The sequence below is a fragment of the Macaca nemestrina genome, chromosome 19 (genome assembly GCF_043159975.1).
Source record: "Macaca nemestrina isolate mMacNem1 chromosome 19, mMacNem.hap1, whole genome shotgun sequence".
In the NCBI taxonomy this organism is placed as follows: domain Eukaryota; kingdom Metazoa; phylum Chordata; class Mammalia; order Primates; family Cercopithecidae; genus Macaca; species Macaca nemestrina.
The window spans coordinates 40,086,455-40,107,241 of NC_092143.1; the positions used below are offsets into that span (position 1 = coordinate 40,086,455).

The 20,787-nt window shown below is 39.9% G+C and overlaps 1 pseudogene; it reads left to right on the top strand.

Annotated features, from left to right (window-relative positions):
• Positions 1-2,009: 2,009 nt before the first annotated feature.
• LOC139360120 (probable ribosome biogenesis protein RLP24 pseudogene) lies at positions 2,010-4,491 on the top strand (annotated as a pseudogene).
• Positions 4,492-20,787: the final 16,296 nt, after the last annotated feature.

A 20,787-nucleotide genomic window follows, 5' to 3' on the forward strand; every position in this document is an offset into this window, starting at 1 on the left:
ACCCTGATGGGCCCATTTTAAAGGGCATACCCCGCCCCATTTCTGCTGCTTTTTTCCACGGCACATGTCACCTTCTAATATATTGTACACTTTATTTATTTTGTTATTGTCTGTCTCCCCCACTGGAATGAAAGTTCCAATAGGGCAGACAGGTTTATCTCTGTTGTCCCTGCTAAATTCCTAACCCCTAGAAAATGTCTGGCATGGCAGGTGATCAATAATGATCCATGGGGCCAGGTGCAGTGGCTCACGCCTGTAGTCCCAGCACTTTGGGAGGCTGAGGCGAGTGGATCACTTGAGGTCAGAAGTTTGAGACCAGCATGGCCAACATGGTGAAATCCCATCTCTACTAAAAACACAAAATTTTCCGGGAGTGCTGGTGCGTGCCTGTAATCTCAACTACTCAGGAGGCTAAGGCAGGAGAACTCTTGAACCCGGGAGGCAGAGGTTGCAGTGAGCCAAGATGGTGCCACTGCACTCCAGCCTGGGTGACAGAGTGAGACTCCCTCTCAAAAAATACAAAAAAAAAAAACAAAACCCAAACAAAGAAAAAACAATAATGGTCCATGGAAGAGCTAGTTGTGTGGCCTGTTTGCCTGCTTTCCTTCTCTACTGAACCGGAAAAATCTTGCTGTGATTAATTTGATTACTGTGTTTAGAAATTGTCCCAGCCTGGTAAAACATACAAACCCAGCAATTAACATGGCTACATCATTTCTTTTTAAAATTATTTCATTATAAACACACATGGGTGGTTAAAGCGAGACGTTTTCACTCCACCTAAGTTTGCCATATGTTTCTTGTAAAAATAAGTTAATCTTGTCCCGCTGATAATGGGCTTCATCATTTGCTTGGGGGAGGCTTCAAGTAAAATGATGATTGTAACGCCTTGCACACTAAATGTATAATGACTTTACAAAAGTGGCCCGCATTTGACCACACAGATTGGCCTTGAGTGAGAATTCTATACCTGAAGATAAGCAGCATTTCTTTACAACAAGAGGAGGACACACTTCCCAGGCCCTCATATTAATGTTCTTTTTGCCAAATGAAAGCTTTAGCCCATGAATTGCTTGGTTTCTACAGTCTATGTTGAATTGAGACAGCTTTGTTATATTCTGGAAATTGATTACAAAGTAGATACATTGATGAATTGGAAAATTAATTGGATCAAAGTTATTCTTTATTTGCCAGATGCTGACTTAGACCTCCATAGACATGTTGAATATACGAAGGAAACAGTTGGGGACACTGTAGAGATAGGAATTAGGGGGCACTGGATGTCAGGAAAGAGGGACTCCAGCCAAGCTTCAGGGATAAGGTGCACTGAGGGCAAGACCAGAGGGAGGAGGAAGCCACGCACGTGGAGAAGGGAGAGCACTGCGGAGAACACACAGGCAAAAGCCCTGAGGGGGAAATCAGTTTGATGCCTCAGCCTCCTTTTTGACTTCTCTCGTTTCTCCCCTTGGCTGGAATCCAGACTCCTCATCCCGGCCCAAAAGCCAGCCTCCCTTTCTGGGAGATCCAGGGACTTCCCAGCCCTCGGTCTGACTGAACATCTCAGAGTAACTCTGCCCCAAAAACTGTGGTTTCCATGGGCTCTAAAACTAGTTCTCCAGGTAAACAAAACTGCTTTGTTCACCCACATACAGGAAACTGCAGATTCCTGGCCTTTCAACACAGGTTTTCCTCTGCCGGCAAACTCCAGCATTCAGCAGAGGTGTTGGCAAGACTCCATCTGTTTCCTGGCAGAAGCCCCAAACCACCCCACCTCACAGACACAAAGGAGCTCAAACCATGAAAGGTAAGGAAGAGAAAGGTAAGGAAGAGCAGAGCTCCATGAAGGACAAGCTGTGTGTGTTCATTCTGTTCCATTTCTCACAGGCTTGGTACATATCATCATGAATGAGCAAGCTGTACTCCCACCTCCATCCTCATCCCTGCCATGTGGGGATGGAAAGAGGGGAGTCCCCTCCTCCAGAACCAGGCTAGGATTACAGATTAGGGACATGAAGTCCAGGCCAGCCCCCACTCTGCAGCAGGCTCACCCCACCCTGGAGGGAAAGCGTGACGGGTAGTGGGAGAAAGAAGCCAGGCCGTGTGCCCAACAACTTTTCCAATGGCCAACAGTGTGCAGGCTATAGGCTCTGCTGAAATGGATCCAGGTTTGTGAGAACATGAATGTTTTTAACTATTGTTTTCAATTTATCTCAGCCTCAGTTCTAGCACTTCCCAATTCCGTGCTCATAAGCAAGATTGGCTACTTATTTGAACAGAAATAGCATACAGAGGAAATTTAAAGGATTCTAGAAAGTCAAGGTGAACCAAAATCTCACTGAGTTATCCACTGCCCTCTCTCTGCAGTCTTTTCCTATTGTGGGGCTGCTGTATGCATTGTGTCAGGTATCTTCTACTTCTAACTTTATTTAACTGTCATTGCAACGACATGAGATGAGTCTTAGTGTTCACATCTTACAGAGGAAAGAACTGAGGCTCAGAAAGGTAGAGACACCTGCCCTAACTCACACAGCTGTGAAAAAGCTGGACCTGAACAAAAGGAGTGTATGGTTTTAGGGTGAAAATAGACTGTTCTTTGTGAAATCCATGCAAAGATGCCTGAAAGAGGAATAAATATTTACTGGATAGTTGTGGATGATTTAAATTTTGTAATCCACCCTCTTAGGATGAAAGCACACGGTATCAGGATTGCATTATGTTCCTGGTAGGAAGTGGGTCAACAGAAGTAGGAAGGGTGCTGAAAAGATGCAAGCCCAGAAGAGGTCTTTGCTGACTCCATGTGTTTGTTTGCCCCGGGCTGCCTGAGCTGGCTTTTCATCTCAGGGATAAGGTGAGAGATGCCTGCATTAGTCAGCACTTGCACATAGTCCAGCTTCCTATCCTGCCTGGCAACAGGCTGGCCTGATGCATGAAGTAGAAAGCCACCCAAGCAGTGGGAAAGGAAGGAAACCAATAGGCCTGCCATTAACAATCTACCCACCCCACGGCTTGAAATTTCCGCTCATTTCACAGATGCAAACACAGAGGCACAGAGGGAAAAAAGAAAAAAAAACTGGTCCAGAAGACATCATCAGTCAGGGAGGAATCAGGACTAAAAAGAATGGAGCAACTCACCTAGAGCTCATCTATCCATCCATCCATCCATCCATCCATCCATCCATCCATCCAGATTCATCAAAACAGTGAAGTCCTTGCAGTCATGGAGTTGATGTTCAAGTGAAGGAGGTAGATTACAAACTAATAGATATACAATACAGTGTAAGGTAATAGAGAAGAATATAAATGAGTCAGGGGAAAACCTCCCTGGGGTAACTTTGAGCAGAGACCTGAATTAAGTGACCAGCAAGGGCAAGGTTACTAAAGAGGAAACATAGTTGGGGTGTGCAGCAAACATCAAGGAGGCCAGAATGCTTGGACTGAATTCAATCTCGAGAAACAGCAGGGTAGAAAATTCTGTTGGTAGAGAACTGGTGCTGGATTGTAAAGAAACTTTATATGTGAGGAACAGGAATTTGGATTTTTTAAATAGTAATATACAGCCACTCTCAAGTTCGCCTTTGGTCAGTGGAAACCCACATGGGTTCAACATGCATATCAAAAGTGTTATTTCTGGCCGGGAGCGGTGGCTCACGCCTGTAATCCCAGCACAGCACCTTGGGAGGCTGAGGTGGATGGATCACGAGGTCAGGAGATTGAGACCATCCTGGCTAACATGGTGAAACCCTGTCTCTACTAAAAACACAAAAAAATTAGCCGGGCGTGGTGGCGGGTGCCTGTAGTCCCAGCTACTCGGGAGGCCGAGGCAGGAGAATGGCGTAAACCCGGGAGGCGGAGCTTGCAGTGAGCCGAGATCGTGCCACTGCACTCCAGCCTGGGCGACAGAGCGAGACTCCGTCTCAAAAAAAAAAAAAAAAAAAAAAAAAAAAGCGTTATTTCTATTCAGGGCCCATCTACCCTGGCCACGGCTTGATGTTTGTCCAAAATGATTGCCAGGTGTTCAGATTTTGTAAATCTAAATGTCATAAAAACTTTAAAAAGAAGCGCAATCCTCGCAAAGTTGGGTGACCAAAGCATTCCGGAAAGCAGCTGGTAAAAACTTACAGTACATAATTCATTTGAATTTGAAAAATGTAGAAATGAACCTATCACATACCAGCAAGAGCTATGGAATAAAACTATTGATGCCACGAAGAGAGTTGAAGAGATCAAACAGAAATGCCAAGCTAAATGTATAATGAACAGATTGAAGAAGAATAAAGAGCTACAGAAAGTTCAGGATATCAAAGAAGTCAAGCAAAACATCCATCTTATCCGAGCCCCTCTTGCAGGCAAGGGAAGCAGTTGGAAGAGAAAATGGTACAGCAGTTACAAGGGAATGTGGACATGAAGATGCTTCTTAAACATCTCTGTAACCATTTCTTTTATGTACACTTGAAAATGCCCTTTGGAGACTTGGAACTGCTAAATTATTAGTTTATTTTTTTACGTAAGATCACTTAAATGAAAAGAGATTAACATATATCTTTCCAAAAAACATCAGATATACAGATGTTAAATTGCATCTCAGCGTTAAATCTTCACTGATAGATGTACTTACGTAAATCATGAAAATTCTACTTATAACTATAGAAGTGAATTGTGGACATAAAATGCTTATGCCATTTGGATAATGGCAATAGGCAGCATTTGTATAATAACTAATGGCAAAAATTCGTGGCTAGTGATGTATAAAATAAAATATTCTCTGCAGTAAAATATTCCCTTTATTAATGTTATAGAAGGGGGATACAACAAGGAACTGACAATTTGTATGACAGTGTCAAATATTATTTTGATTTTAGTATTTCCTGTTTGGTTTATTTGCATCTTAGAAGAGCATAATGACATTGTTTGATGAAACCTAATTATGCTGGACTGTTTTGACCTGGTTTAACCCTTCTGATAGGTAGTTGAGGATGAGAACTGAATAATCTTTGCCTGGAGTGACCCTACACTCTAGAATTTCCAATTTGGAGAATACTCAGTTCTAACCTGTGATTCCTGGTAGAACAAACTTTATTTTTCTAGCCAAGCAATGATCTAGAAGGAGAGGAATCCCAGTGCCTTTTAAAAGCTATTATGTGATTTTCTTTTTAAAAAGCTCCTGTTTTTGGAAAGTAGAATTTATGGGTACAGCATTTGTTCATTTTTTGCACATAAAATAATACCATTTAAAAAGTAAATAAGAAAAGTACTATACAGCCATGGAAGAGCTAAAACGAACAGAATGTCATGACCTCCTTTATGCTCTTCTTTTTAAATCATTTTGGCTACCATATGGGAAGAAACCATACAGAAGGATAAGTGTGGAAGATGATGTTGACTGGAACTAGGATGAGGATAATGAAGAACATGAAAAGAGGTTAAAGTCAGGTAGTGCTATAAAGGGAAACCCAAAATGCTTTGCTGATGGATTACAAATAGGATGCATGAGAAACATACTATTCAAGAATGACAACATGGCTTTCAGCCTGAACATCTTACTGAATTGTGGTTGCCATTTACCAAAATGGAGTCCCTGACATAGATGTCAGAGTCTGTGTTCTATTAAGTTCTCTATCTCTAGCCCACGGTACAGTCGATGTCACATAGGAGGGGTTTAATGAATTTAAATGATCAGATGAATGCAGTGATTAGTACATGCATATATACACAAACATGAATTCAACTACCCTGCTTCCCTTTGGCTTTTGCTGTGGTTTTCAATTATTTTAGCTTTTTTCAAATGAAATCTTAATTGGAACCAAAGTGTAAAACAGGCAAATTGCAAAATTTTACTAATTAAAATTTATAATTTGAGTTCATTTGTGATATTTGCCTATTATAAAGTCAATCAGTGAAGCCAGATGATTCTGATGAGCACAGACATTGAAAACTAAATGTTATGGATGACAGTTGCAGTTTTCTACAAGCTCTAATTTCCAATATATTTCTATTTTGTTTGATCACACCTTATAAAGAAGTCGTTACAAATGGCAAAATTTCAAATGTGTTGTGTGCCAGTTACTAACGCCTTTGGCTGTATGTCAGAGTTAAATGTCAGTGCTTAACCATAAGGGTATTTATTACTGATTAACAAAAGCCGAGAAATACAGAGAAGCGTACCAATTAGAAACAGCACTTAGAAGACTTGAAACAGTGCTCCAAAATAGACAATCTGGAACTAGTTCAATAGCTCAACAATGCCGTAAAGGACCAAGGCTTTCCACCCTCCCATTCCATCAGCAGGCATCCTTCCATCCCTGGAGGGCCACTTCATGGTCATTGATATGGTTTGACTCTGTGGGAATCTCATCTTGCATTGTAATCTTCATAATCCCTACGTGTCAAGGGAGAGACCAAATGGAGGTAATTGAGTGATTTCTCCCATGCTGTTCTTCTGATAGTGAGTGAGCTTCTCCAATGCTGTTTTTCTGATAGCGAGTGAGTTCTCACAAGGTCTAATGGTTTTACAAGGGGCTCTCCCCCCTTCACTTGGCACTTTTCCTTCCTGCCACCTTGTGAAGAAAATGCCTTGCTTCCCCTTCACCTTCTGCCATGATTGTAAGTTTCCTGAGGGCTTTCCAGCCATGCCTATCTGTGAGTCAATTAAACCTCTTTCCTTTATAAATTACCCAGTTCCAGGCAGTTCTTTATATCAATATGAGAACGGACTAATACAGTCATGTTCATTACAACACCACAGAAAGCAGGAGCAAAGAGGCATCCAGGACAGAAGGAAACGGTTTCTTTGTAGACAACCGTCTCTTTTTATTAGAAAACATCTCTTCCAGAAGACTCCAACAGAGTTCTCTTAAGTCCAATCAGCCAGATCTGGGCCAGGTGCCCACTCTCAGACCTTCACTAAGCTACAGGACCCTCTGCTTAATAGCTAAACAAGACCAGAGAATAATTTCAAGAAACTTTTTAACAACTTATCTGGAAGCTTGAAAGGCAAGTGGCAAAAACATTTGGTGTAAAGTGGAATAAACACTCCTTCATTTATAAAACTGAGTCATTTCCTGTTGTTGACAGTGGCAAAAGGCAATTTTGATTGGAGTTTTTCTGAAGATTTCAGAAAGTGGAAATATAAATTGATTGACACACACACACACAAATACTAAAGATTATGTTTTCCCATTTTTCTTCTCAGGATCCCACTCATGGTGGTCCAAATCTCTCTTCTCTTTCCCTCAAGCCCTCTTTAAGATCATCATTTTCTCCTGACTCTTCCCCTCCCTCAACCTCTTTCCAAAATCACTGGCATTGATTTCTCCATCTGCTCACCCCAATCTCCACTATCTCGATGTATGAAAGGAGTCATGCAAACGTGGCACTTCTCTAAGGGTGGAGAAGAGCACGGCCCATGGGATGCACCCCTCCTTCAATATTTTTAAATCTGTCACATGATAACAATGAACCGTTCTCATTGCCCCTCACAGATACCGGTCAAACCAGAAGTGTCTCACATTGGCAATAAGTGCAAAAAAATTACGTACTCAACATTATCAATATGTAGTATGTTATGAGTGAACCCACTATCCCACTGACTACAGCAACACGACATGAACAGGCTCTGAACAATGAGCCCAGGACCCTACCTGGCATCTACTTTAGTATGACCCACATATGCGTTAGGGCTAAGCTCTTTTATACAATTTTCTGTGATTAGTTAGATGCAGTCCTCAATTTTTTGTAAACTGGTAGTATTTTTTTCCTCAAGTTAAAAAGTATACCAAGCATGGTAGAAAAAGCTTTATCCTGAAGGTTGCACTGCTACACACACATACACACACACACACACACACACACACCCCACAGAAAGAGAGAACCTGACACAAAGAAAGATAGTAGTCACTAATATTAACTTTAAAATAGAAAATATTCACTGGGGGTCTTTTTCTTTAGTCTATAGTTTTTAGATGAGTTAAGGATACACTGTTTTTTAAATCCTAGATTCATCTCACAGCCGGGTAAGCATGAGTTGCAACTAGTTTTTCACATTATTTTTCTAGAGACCTTTGTAAATATGTAAATGTATTAACCAAAGAGGAATGTCACGTTAACATGTTAGCAAGAAAGACAGGTTCTCCAATAAATTCCCAACCCTGCCTGTGTACAAGGGTTAAAATAAAATCCGGCAATTTGCTCTGTGAATTCCATGCAGTTGTCCGCTCTATAATAGCCATGTTGATTCTCTTTCCACTGGAATAATTGTAAAAGGTAGAAATTCAGCAAAAAAGACCCTGTGCCTGAGTGTGGAAAAGACCACGTCCAAATCAACAGAACACCCCACCCGCCACCATGCACAAGTTATTTGAAAAAGGTATTTCCTGGGATGCTGGTTGTATATCTCAAAGGCAACGACTGGGTCTCTCTTTCTTCTCCACCTTGGACAAGATAACCTAGTAATAATAATAATACCAATAAGGCAGAATGGCTGAACTATAGGAGAGTCTCATTTTCAGTTCAATTTTCGGCATCAAAAGTTCAAATTATGAAGCATCGCCTCTGATGAAATTGAAAACTGAAAGATTACCTGTGATTCCAAACCAACCTGAATTGAAATTTTCTGCCTTAGAAACGCTTCAGAAATTCTTTTTGCACCTTTGACTTGAAATAATAACTTCATTTTAAAATAAAGTAGCTATAGATGTTGAGGTTGACTTGCTTTTAATGACTGTGGGTTTTCTCAACCCAAAACAGGACAACTAGCCTGGCCTTAGTCATTGCACCAAAGGAGGTAATTAACTCCATGGCTCCTGTCCTATCCCTATTCTTTGATATGGATGACAGATAGGAAAAGTTATTTGCAAAAGCAACTCCAAGCCCCAATTTTCCTATATCCCTTAAGCCACCTCTGTACAGAAACTGGAGATGCTTCTGCCCAGCCCTGCCTTGCTTTCTGCCCCCTTAGCTGAGCCACTTGATGTCTTTGCAAGCTCAGACCTTACCCAACTCTCTAACCCCAGTGGCTCATCAGGCAAGGGAAATGTATGATTATAGATGTTCTGTCAGTATCTGCAGTTGGTTTTGTTTCTCTTAATCTCCATTTTCTACTCAATTCATCTACAGTTACCTGGTTCATAGGTAACTGTATTCCAAGACATAGCAATAAAAACTTCATGCAATGTTTTTCATACTTTATAAAGCATTTTTCCTCTTTTTATTTTTTATTTTATTTATTTATTTTTTGAGATGGAATTTCGCTTTTGTTGCCCGGGCTGGAGTGCAATGGTGCGATCTTGGCTCACTGCAACCTCCTCCTCCTGGGTTCAAGTGGTTCTCCTGTGTAGCCTTCTGTGTAGCCGGGATTACAGGCACCCACCACCACACCTGGCTAATTTTTGTATTTTTAGTAGAGACAGGGTTTCACCATGTTAGCTAGGCTGGTCTCAAACTCCTGAGTTCAGGTGATCCACCCGCCTCGGCCTCTCAAAGTGCTGGGATTACAGGCATGAGCCACCATGCCTGGCCTTTCCTCTTTTTATAATCATATATCCCAAGAGTTAGAATTTATCAATAAATTATGTTTTTCCTCATACTTTAGTTCTTCAGCTAATGGTTTGTTTATTTAACATTTTCAATATGAGTTCCTAGCTCATCAAAGAGCTGCTAAAATGCAATATGGTTTTATCAGATACCATGCTTTGGGAAACAATAAGAGAAAACCCAACTCTAATGATTTAAACAGTGAACAAAATGTATTAACTCCCATAACTGGAAGACTGGAGACAGATTAGGACACGATTTATAGCTCCATCCATTTCTTTGAGGACTCAGATTTCTTTCTTCTCTCCATTCTGTTTAATTCAGCAAGTTATCTTGTAAACCTCATGATCATAAGATGGCTACAATAGTTCCAGGCAGCACAGTTTGACATGACAACATCCAGAAGCAACAGAAGCAGCATATAAATTACTACTTTGCCCCCAATCTCCAGTTTTCTTTTTATCACCTGGAAATTCTTTCACAGGAATCCCAAAGCTGCTTCTCCATCACTTCTCATTGGCTAGAAATGCATCACATTCCCATATCTCAACCAGTCACTGACAAAAGGGAAATTAGACACCTAATTACCTTAAGGCTAGTTGTATTTACCCTGGGTTGAGACTGTAACATAACTTCCTTTGAAAAAAACATGTACAGAAGAAAATGAAGTATAAAAAACAGCAAAGAAGAAAGAGAGAAAGGCAGATACTTGGGAAGGCAACCAAGACTGCTGTAAGTTCCATTGGGGACCAAAATGTAAAATAAATAAAAACACAGTCACCAATTACTCTATACCCAAAGCCACTATTTGATGTGGTCAGAGTTACTACTCAGAACTGCCTTCCTAGGAAAGATAGAAATGTCAACAAAGCCATAGAAATTAATCTAATAAACAGCATTAAATTTTTTATTGAGTATCATACACACTTCTGTATTTTAAAGTACATTACCCTAGAAGATTTTTGAAATATGAGTGATTCTTTATCATCAAACTTAAAATTAAATTACCACCTAGGACACTAGATGCAGTTCATCTCCATTGTAGAGTGGTTTATAAATGCATTAGCATTACCTAAAGATAGATAAATAGATAGATAGTTAGATAGATAGATGGATAGATAGATAGATAGATAGATAGATAGATAGATAGATAGATACATATCCACTACATAATGAGACTCTAAAACTACAGTAATCAAGGCCATGTGTTATTGGCATAAGAGTAAGTAAGGAGATAAAACAGAATAGAAAGCCCAGATACAGACCCACATATTTACAGCTGGTTGACAGTCAATAGGTGAGGCAAGGTAATCCAATGAGGAAAGAAAATGTTTCATTCAACAAATGCAGCTGGAAAAAAATGAACTTTGATCCCTACCTCACAGTATGCACAAAAATTTATTTGATAGATCATAGACATAAACATAAAAGAAAAAGGTAAAGCTTCTAGAAGAAAATGCAGGAAACTATCTTTATCACCTGAAGTTAAGCAAAGATTTCTTAGACAAGTCACATATTTCAAGAAAGACTTGTGCAGGAATGTTGAACAGTTTTCTTCATAATAACCCTAAACTAGAAACAACCCAAATATTCAATAACAGGGAAATAGATAAATAAATGTGATATATTAATAAAATAAAATATTAACCATTCATGCATTCAACACTTGAATGAGTATCAAAAACATTATGACAAGTGAAGGAAGACAAATACAAGCATATGTATGCTGCATTGTTCTATTTAAGATGTTCAAGGACAGGCACTACTAACTCAATGGGACATAAAGAGCAATTGGTTTCCTCTAGGCAGGCCATTGACTGGAAAGAAACACAAGGAAACTTGAAGCAGTGATAGAACTGTTCTATATCTTGCCTGGGGCTCTAATTTCATGAATGTATATAGGTATCAAAACTTATTGAATCATACATTTAAACTCTGTACGTTTTTGCTTATCAATTATATCTCAATGAAAACAATATATAAATGCATGAATACATGGGTGCTGAATTGTAAATTGTATTCTTCTTTTGTCTACATTTTAGGATTTCTGAAATAATGATGTGTCTTTTAATTATGGCCTACAGAAACTTTCTAGTCATTCGGCATTGAATTTTTAAAATAAAAATGGTATTTAACTAGAAAACATTTTAATACAAATAACATATAGGCAGAGACTCTAAATGTACAGCTCACTGATTTTTTATAAAATAAATTCTCCACATGTAACCACCTCTCACATCAAGATATAAAACATCACCAGCACCACAAATCCTCCCACTGACCCTAAGTAGGGGAAAAGACATTAGGAAAAGGTTGCTTGCACAAATCTGGAGAATGCAATTAAAAGCAATAGAATTTTCCAAGTTTTCATAATAACCCCACGAAAGAGCTATCACTATCTCTAGGAACACAACTCAGGAAACTGAGTTGTGTGATTAGCAAAGTCAGAATTCAAAACCAGATGGGTCCAATTCTAATACCTGTGTTCCTTCCATGTAAGTCAAGCAGAATATAAAAGATGCAAAGAAAAATTCATGCTCATTGCTCATTAATCATCAAAATCTATGCTTTCCAAATACATAATCTCAGTAGAATGTCAGCTTTGTTTACAATACATGTTTTATAAAAGTATTGTATAAATATATTTTTTAAACATATGTTTACAACATTCTGTGTGAGGACTAAGCTCCAATTTTATTTTTAATCTTGCCCAAATTCCTGTCTAAAAGGTCTGAGGAGTCATGTCCTACAAACCATACATTCTCATCAGATAGGTTTTATTTAGCCCTATATATTGTGACTTTCTTTCCAACCTGACTCTGGCATAACATTATGAGACAAGCAAGAAAATCAAAATATTTTGCCCCAAAACATGTTTATTTGCCATATGTTGAAATGGCCCTGCAAAGCTGTCCTTTGTGGGGGAAAATGTGCATCTGTAAAGAATCTCTAATAACAGTTAAATCATTTTCTTCCAGGCCCTCCCAATCCTGAAAAGATTAAGTCAGCGTCTAGCATCTTTTTAAAGTTCTGAATTGGAAACTTTTGTCATCTATTGTCTCTAAGGTCAGCCACTATAAGACTTCAAAAGAACCTTGGTCTCCACAATCTTTTATCTTAACCTGAACATTTCTTTTCTATTGATCCTAGGTCTTTAGATAAACTCAACCAATTGTCAATCAGAAAATGTTTAAATTTACCTATAGCCTGGAAGCCCCCCTTTGCCCACCTTCTTTGAGTTGTCCTGCCTTTCTGAACCAAACCAGTATATTTCTTAAATATATTTGATCAATGTCTTATGCCTCTCTAAAATGTGTAAAACCAAGCTGTGCCTCAACCACCATGGGCACATGTTCTCAGGACCTCCTGAGGGCTGTGTCAGGGACTGTGGTCATTCATATTTGGCTCAGAATAAATTTCTTTAAATGTTTTACAAAGTTTGACTCTTCATTGACACATGTTACCCAAGCAAGGCAGGGATAGAGCAACACTTTACCATGAGAAAATGGAGAAGTTGAGCTAGCCTCATGATCACAGAGCTAGGACCAGGATGGGAATCCCCTACTCCCCGGGACTGTAATTATATTTCACAGTCATAGGAGAAATTAGCCAAGCACACCCATCTCCTGTCACCTGTATCTCACCTCAAGTCTGAGCTAGAGATAAGTGGGTAGGATGCAGGGATGTCTTGGTCCCCTCTCCACCGCTTACTCAATACTACGTTCCCTTTTCTCAAACAAGCAGCAGAACAGAACCGGGGAAAGAACACTTTTTTTTCAGGATTTTGTGTTTCAATTGATTACTCCTCCCCTAAATTTATGAATTTACAAAACACCATTGCTTAACCTCCCCTTCCCCTACCACACACACATGCAAAGGAGTAACCAATGATAGAAAATTCTACTTAACGAGGGAAGGAAGAAATATTTTAGAGATAAGTCTCGGGCTACACAAACCAAGCTGTTGGTAAATTCTAAAGATTAAAATGTCCAGCAACCTAGTAAGTACTACTTGTGCTGAAACAGCCTCTCCATTTAGAACTGAGATTTTCTTTGAACCACATCACTCATGATAAGGATAAAGACTTCCCAGTCCATTGACTAACAAAGATAAGCATTTAAGTGGCCTAATTATCCCTGAAGTGGCAAATCAAATCACCCTTACAAGAAAGCTAATGCTTTTTGCCAACATAGCAACGATCCAACTGTTCCTTTGTCTTATAATGATTGGGTTAGCAAGGCAGGAAACACCTTTAAAATCAAGTTTGTGTACATCTTGATTCATTGTAGCTGTCTAAAGTAGAAACAGTTTCCCCAACTAGGGGATAGAAAGTCTTAGCTACTTGGACAGCTGGCAAAATAGAACATATGTTTCAGATGCATGGCCAAAAAACCATTTATTTCCCAGGTTTTTAATTAAGTATAATAATATCTGAAAAATAAATAAGTCTCCAAGCTGCAAGCAACACTGGGAAAATGAAGAATGAAGTTCTAGGAGAGTCTGGCTGCCTTGAAATCGTGGTCTCTGCTGATGGGAAAGTCCTCTGCTCAGCAGGGAGCCAGAGAGCAGGCCAGAGGCAGTGTAAGGATAGAGGTATGCCATCTCTAAGCCTCCATATGCTGAATCAATCCACTGGCTTTCAATAGGGCCTCAATCTTAACAGGAGGCTAAACAGAGGCATGTAAGAAAATACATTTAAAGCCTAAAGTTACTAAAAGGCTAGTTCCTGCAGAACTTAGACCAAAAAAAAAAAAAAAAAAAAAAAAGAAGTACAATCAATGAATTTCCTTCCATGTCTCCAACTTCCTTTCTCTTTAAAATAAACCCGGGAAGGAATCATTTTGTAAAGTGAAGACTTCTCTGTGATATGAATAGTTCTTTCATTATTATGCCTTATATGTTTGAATTTTTATGTATTGACTTTTTCATAAGGCTGTACTTCAGAAAACTGAGAATAAAAAACATCATTATATGAAGCTTAGGGAGTCAATAGAAGCCAAAGAAAAACTGCACCAAATTATTCGAAAGTACTCTGATAATTCCCTTTTCATTTGGTCACAGACAATGAACTCTTCATTGAGTGGAGGAGAAGGTTCCTGCTGGAAAACAGTGGAATACAGAGTGGCTCCCCAGAGGATGTGGATCTTCACAGGGACCTTGAAGAATATTAGGATTTGATAGAAGTTTCAGCCCCTCTTCTAAAAGGATTACTGCACCATCTTTTACTCCTGGATTCATAATGTTGAAACAACCTTGGTGAACCCCAGTTCCTGTCACACAATACTCCCTCACTGACAATAAAAATCATTTTCAAATAAATGTTGACTCCTTTATGAGAGTCAAAATCACATCTGCACAGTAGAAGCCACAAGAAGTTCTGGAGTAATAAAGCTGTTTACATTGTTTGATGCACTATTTCCAAAATATTTCACCATGGAACGCTTTTTTATTAGATTTATTTTATTTAACTCTTCAAGTGTAACACTTTTTGGAAAATGTTGATCTACTTAGAAAAATGTTGAAATAGCCCAACTTCCTCATTTAGTTGGTGGGGGAAAAAAGTTGGAGCCCAGGCATGAGAAGGGAGTTTCTCAAGATAATCCATCAATTAGGCCAAGAACCTGATGGGACTTACAGCCAAGGTTTCTCTCCACTAAGTAATCCTTGGGCCACATTCATAAAGGAAGTCTACCTGGCTTTTGGCATAGGAAACAGTAATATGGGAGAGTATTTGGCAGTGTATTCCCCTGTGGGAGGGGTGCATGTCACAAAGCAAATCTGCTGATTAATTTTCCAGCCAGTGCCTCTCCTCTGGAAAGAAACGCCCTGGTTCCATTCCAGTGTCTTTACAGGTTAAGTCAATGATCAAGAAATAGTGGCAGGTATCTGGCCCTCGGTGTCACAGGAGGTGAGTTCTAGGAGTTGATACCTAACATGAGAGCAAGTGTGGTATAGAGCAGTTTGGTCCCCAGACTGTCTGACTTACTTAAAGGAAGCCTTAGGCCACTAATGACCGCATAGTTTCACCTTTATTTATACAGATTTGTTATCAGGTATTATTCAAGAGCCCTAGGAAATCCAAAGCTAAGAAGTTTTAGTCAGTGAAAATTAAACTGAAGAATTAAACACAACTAAGTTTTTTTTTTTATTTTTAAATTAAACATGAATACTTTTCAAAGTTTATGTTGTTATTTCAAGCCCAAAGAGGAATTATCCAAATTTCTTGTATATGAAAGGAAAAAGGGTTCCGTGGTCATATGGTTCAGCTCCATCATTTCACAAATAAAGAAGCTGAAACTCAGATAAATTGGTCACATAATCTGTCAATGAAAGCTAAAAGGTATAACCAACAGAGACTTAGAGCCTAGAAATTTTTTCTCCATAAGCACTGCCTCCTGAGAGTCATGGAGAGTTAAGCACAGACTGGGCATGGTGGCTAACATCTGTGATCTCAGTACTTTGTGGAGGCTGAGGCAGGAGGATTGCTTGAGCCCAGGAGTTCGAGATCAGCCTGAGCAACATAGTGAGATCCTGCCTCTACAAAATATTTTTTTAAAATTAGCCAGGTGTGGTGGTGCACACCACTAGTCTGAGGGACCTGGGAGGCTGAGGTGGGAGGATTGCTTGAGCCCAGGAGGTCGAGGCTGCAGTGAGTCATGATCATGCCACTGCACTCCAGCCTGGGCAACAGAGTGAGACATGTCTTAAAAACAAAAACACCCTGGCAGCAGGACTCATGTTACTGATCTTGTATTTGTCATGTTGCTGCCTCTTTTTCTTCCTCTTCTTTTTTTTTTTTCTTGATTCCTAGTGTGTTCACTTTTTCCTTAGAACTAAACTTTCAGGGTTCAAAATTTGCCTGAAATGTTTAAACAATTAAAACCATGATACCAAAAAAATCGGGTCAAGATTATTTCTGTTAGTGAATATTTTTAAGAGGATCTGCACATTTGTAAACAGAAAATTATGGAGACCCAAAAAATTGATGCAAATGATGTTTATAATTAGAATGTTGTGCTTCCCAAGAAATCAAATGAAAATGGTACAAAAGTAATTCTTGTGCTTACATAAAAGTTATTGTAAAATCCCACTACTAACTGAGACCATAGTAATTTCTCTTCCTGCACCACAGGAGAAGAGCTTCTTGGTCCAGGCTCAGCAAAGTGCCAGTTTTCTTTCCCATCATCAGCTCTATCCCTCCACTCTGCTCGTAGGCCTTAAGCATTTATCATAATCTTCAGCCAATAGGAGGCTTAGCTCTGTTCCTTTCACATCCCAGTCCGTAATCTGTGGAGCCTGACTCAACTTCCCAGATACAATAAGTCCTGGTTGTGGTTGGTCAGGAAGTGAACGGGACAGGAAGCTGACTGCAAATGCTGAACAAGCCCAGGGACCGCAGTCATCATCACTTGAACATCAACTCCATGAGTGCAAGGACTTCAGTGTTTTGATCAATCTGAATGATGCACTGGGGAGCAATGGTTGAGACAATACACTAAACCTTCCCAAAGCGGCTGGGATGTTTGTCAATTATTGCTGCTGGCAGTAGACCGTGGTGTCTGGTGGAAGCACTTCTTATTTAACTTAACTGTAAACCAAACTTGAAGCCAAACAAAGCTGAGTTTCAGTCCAGTTCTGTAGCTTACTTACAGCTTAAGATTTAGGAATACGAAAAATATTTTATATTTTTGCAATTATTATTCAAAAAGAGCATTTTCCTGTCAAAACATATCTGTCATATGGAACAACTGTGAAATCATAGACCTATCAGTCACAACCTTGGGGGAAGTAAACGAAAGAACTAATCTTGGATTATTAAAGTGGTATGATTTAAAGTAGAGAACTTACCTATAAAGCCTTTTAAAATAATTTCATTGTGTAAAAATTGCAACGTTTGGATTTCCAGATAAAATCTTTTCACCACAGCTCTTGGTGTTTGGATAATATTTTTATTATAGCATAATACCACTGGGCCTTTACTAAGTTCCAAGTGATTCCCTGTGTCTAGAAAGTGGCTCAGAATGTTGATCTCGTTCATTGCATTCGGTCTCAACAGGTTTGCCAGCGAACAGGGAAATGGGACTTCTACTTAAAGAGAAAACTTCCCAGTGAAAGATGGGAAGAGATGGAAGCAGAGAGGGAGTCTCTCTGCCACCTTGACTGTGGGGACATTTGAGGGGTCCAGGCAATAGGACCTGCACAATGGGCCATTCTATGAAACTATGAATCCATAAAGGCAAGCTGGAACTAGGGGGGAAGCCAGTCTTGGAGGCTAGACTACAACAAACTCATTTTCCAGGATAGGCTCTGGGAGGTGAAAGAGCCTGTGAGCCTGGGAATGAGCTAGAAAAAGGTAATTTCAGAAACCTGAATTTTGCGACCTGTTCTTGTTTCTAATATTTTTCTGTATATCTCTGTTTATGTCTCACTTGTAAACGGATGATCCATTCTGAAATGGATCTCACTTGTAAATGAATGATCCATCCATTTTGAAAACCCTGACTTGCCTCAGTTGTGATCAAGGGAGTTTGGAGAATAAGATTTATCCCTGATCTGATGACAACTTTAGAGGTGCTGGCCCCTTCCTAGAGGCCAGTGAGACAGGGGAGACAAGGATCGATGGACACACATCCCACAGGGAAGTTGAAACTTAGGAAAAATGGCCAAGTCTTTTTCATCTAGCCACCTTATTCATATGAAGATTTGCTTTCTCACACTTAAAATGTGAAGGCTCTAGAATTTTTAAATGTATGTTTTCCCTTATGCAGATCTCATTCCTCTATGTGACAGCAGCAGATCTAAAATGCTAACACTCTCCTCCACCACTCTCGCCCCAAACATCTTTGATTCCTGCTTTTCAAATAACATAGAAGTAACCAGGCATGAACTCCCTTGATTTTCTTCCATCCTCCCCTCCAGAAGCATAAGTACATTTACCCATAACTTCTTCTTCCTTTCTTCAATGTCTACATGGAGAAGTATTTCCTTATCCTTTCTAAGACTCACCCTTAATCTCAATCCAGTTTTCTTCCTCGTCTTCTGGAACTCATGCACCAAATTAGTCCCTTTTCTCTCAAATATTCCCTTTCTATTAAATCCTTCTTCCATCAAAAAAAGAGGTGGGAGCGGGGGACTCTTTTGGATATTCTCTCTAAATACAACCATGCACTTTTCTTCCATTCTGTCAAAATATGTAAAGGTGTAAGTTATATTTACTCTGTCTACTTTTTCCACCTCTCTCACTCCTCAAAATTCTATGACTTAGGCCTTTCAACCACTCCCCCAAGTTACTACAGACCTCTTAATTACTGGAGGAAGAGATTCAGACCCTGTCCACTGACTTTCCCTCCAGGTCTCCCTGCCTTCAATGCCTCCTGAAGCACAATATAGTGCAACCCTGCTGGACTCTTCTGCATCACCCAAAGATGTTAGGCACTCGATCTGCCTTCCTCGAAAAATTACCTATGTAGTTCAAGCAACAAACTCCTACTCATCCTTCAAAACCCAGCTCAATTTTTACCTTCGTTGTGAACTTTTCACAAGTCCTTCCTCTCCTCTTCCAAGAAGAATGGACACCTTTCTCTCCACCAAAAGCACCATGCTGTTTCCTTCCTTGTATAACCTTCAATGGTCTGTGATGGTAACTGATGCTCAGATCTTTATTTCCTACATTCTAATTTTTCTAAAAGTGATAGCTACAGGAGGCAGACAAATGCCTAGGCAGACAGGGGTGGATCCCCTGGTGAAACTCAATCTTCAAACTGAAGACAGTCCTGGATAAATCTACAGACTGGATTGAGAACCTGCCTTCCTCCTTGGCATGATTTCCTGTGATTGATCCCCACCCTTTACTTATTTTGCATATACTTAACCTTCCCTAATTGTTGTTTTTACACTGTCATGCCCACCTTTGAGTGATGACTTTTCTTTAGCCTTTCTGCATACTCACAAACCAATCAGCACATACTCCCCATTCTGAGCCCATAAAAGCCCTGGACCCAGCCACACTGAGAGAGAAACCACCTCACTGCAGGGGTGGGGAACCACACCCACATCCTCTTTCTGCTGAGAGTTGTTCCATTGCTCAATAAAATTTTTCTCTGCCCTTCTCTCCCTTTGAATTGTCAGCATAACCTCATTCTTCTTGGACATGGGACAAGAACGCCCTAACCACCGAAGACAAGTATGAGCTGTAACACAGGTGGGCTGGGTCACTCCCAGCTCAGCCCTGGGCTGAGCTGGCACACAAGCCAGGTACAGCCTGGTGGTCCTGGTGGTCAGGCCACCTCCTGAGTCAGGCCTAGGGCTTAGGGAGGTGCAGGCAGGGGTGCCTCTGGCTGGCAAAGTGGCCGAGAAAAATCCTGCATCAAAACTGCAACTATATCTTGTTCATGTTTATATTTTAACATCTAATATGATGCTTGGAGCATAGTAGGCACTCAATGAATATCTGCTTGATGACAAAACAGTCATATTTTAATTCTGGCTCCCCCATAAGCATAAACTCCTGAAGATGCCAGAGACAAGCAAAAATTTCTAGAGCCAGAGCCAGGCAGCAGGAGGATATCATTAGAGTCAATAAAAGACTCTGGACCAAAACAAAGAATTACAATGAGGCTTAAATATGCACCAGTGCCAATGTCAAAACGTCTAAAAAGGACACTAAAAATAAACCCTAAGAATTTGGAGTTCCTTGAGTTATAATTAAGAGAGTGTGTGGTGGTGTTCGTTTCTCAGGCACTAAGTCAGTCCATGCCAGGAGACCAGTACAGTGGGCACTTTCAGGTCCCAGTGACAGGTATCCACTAAGCATCATCACAAGACACAGTTGGTGTTTAGGACGTGTGCACTGGAATGGAAGAACTAAGATGGGGAAAATAAGGAAAAGATAGGCCATCTTTCCCAAGGGAAACCTCTATTCACACAAACTCTTAAGATCCATATTGCAATGGCTGAAATCTTGTAATTGAGTTTTAATGTACCTCCCACCCACAATAGAGAAAGCCTGCAAATATGTTTACTGTCTTAATCTTTGCAATTCATTTTATTGCCTCTTTAGCCTAATGATAATTCTGAATAAAAATCTGAAATTCCATGTGTTGAATCAAACATCACTTACAGAAGACTTATAGGGTGAGTCTCTCCACCTGACACCTGAGTTCATCATCCCTGCCCCACCAGCCCTTATTAACTCTAGTCTTATGGTAAAATTTTCTTCCTTTTTTCAAATGATTCAAATAAAATTATGACCCTAGTGAC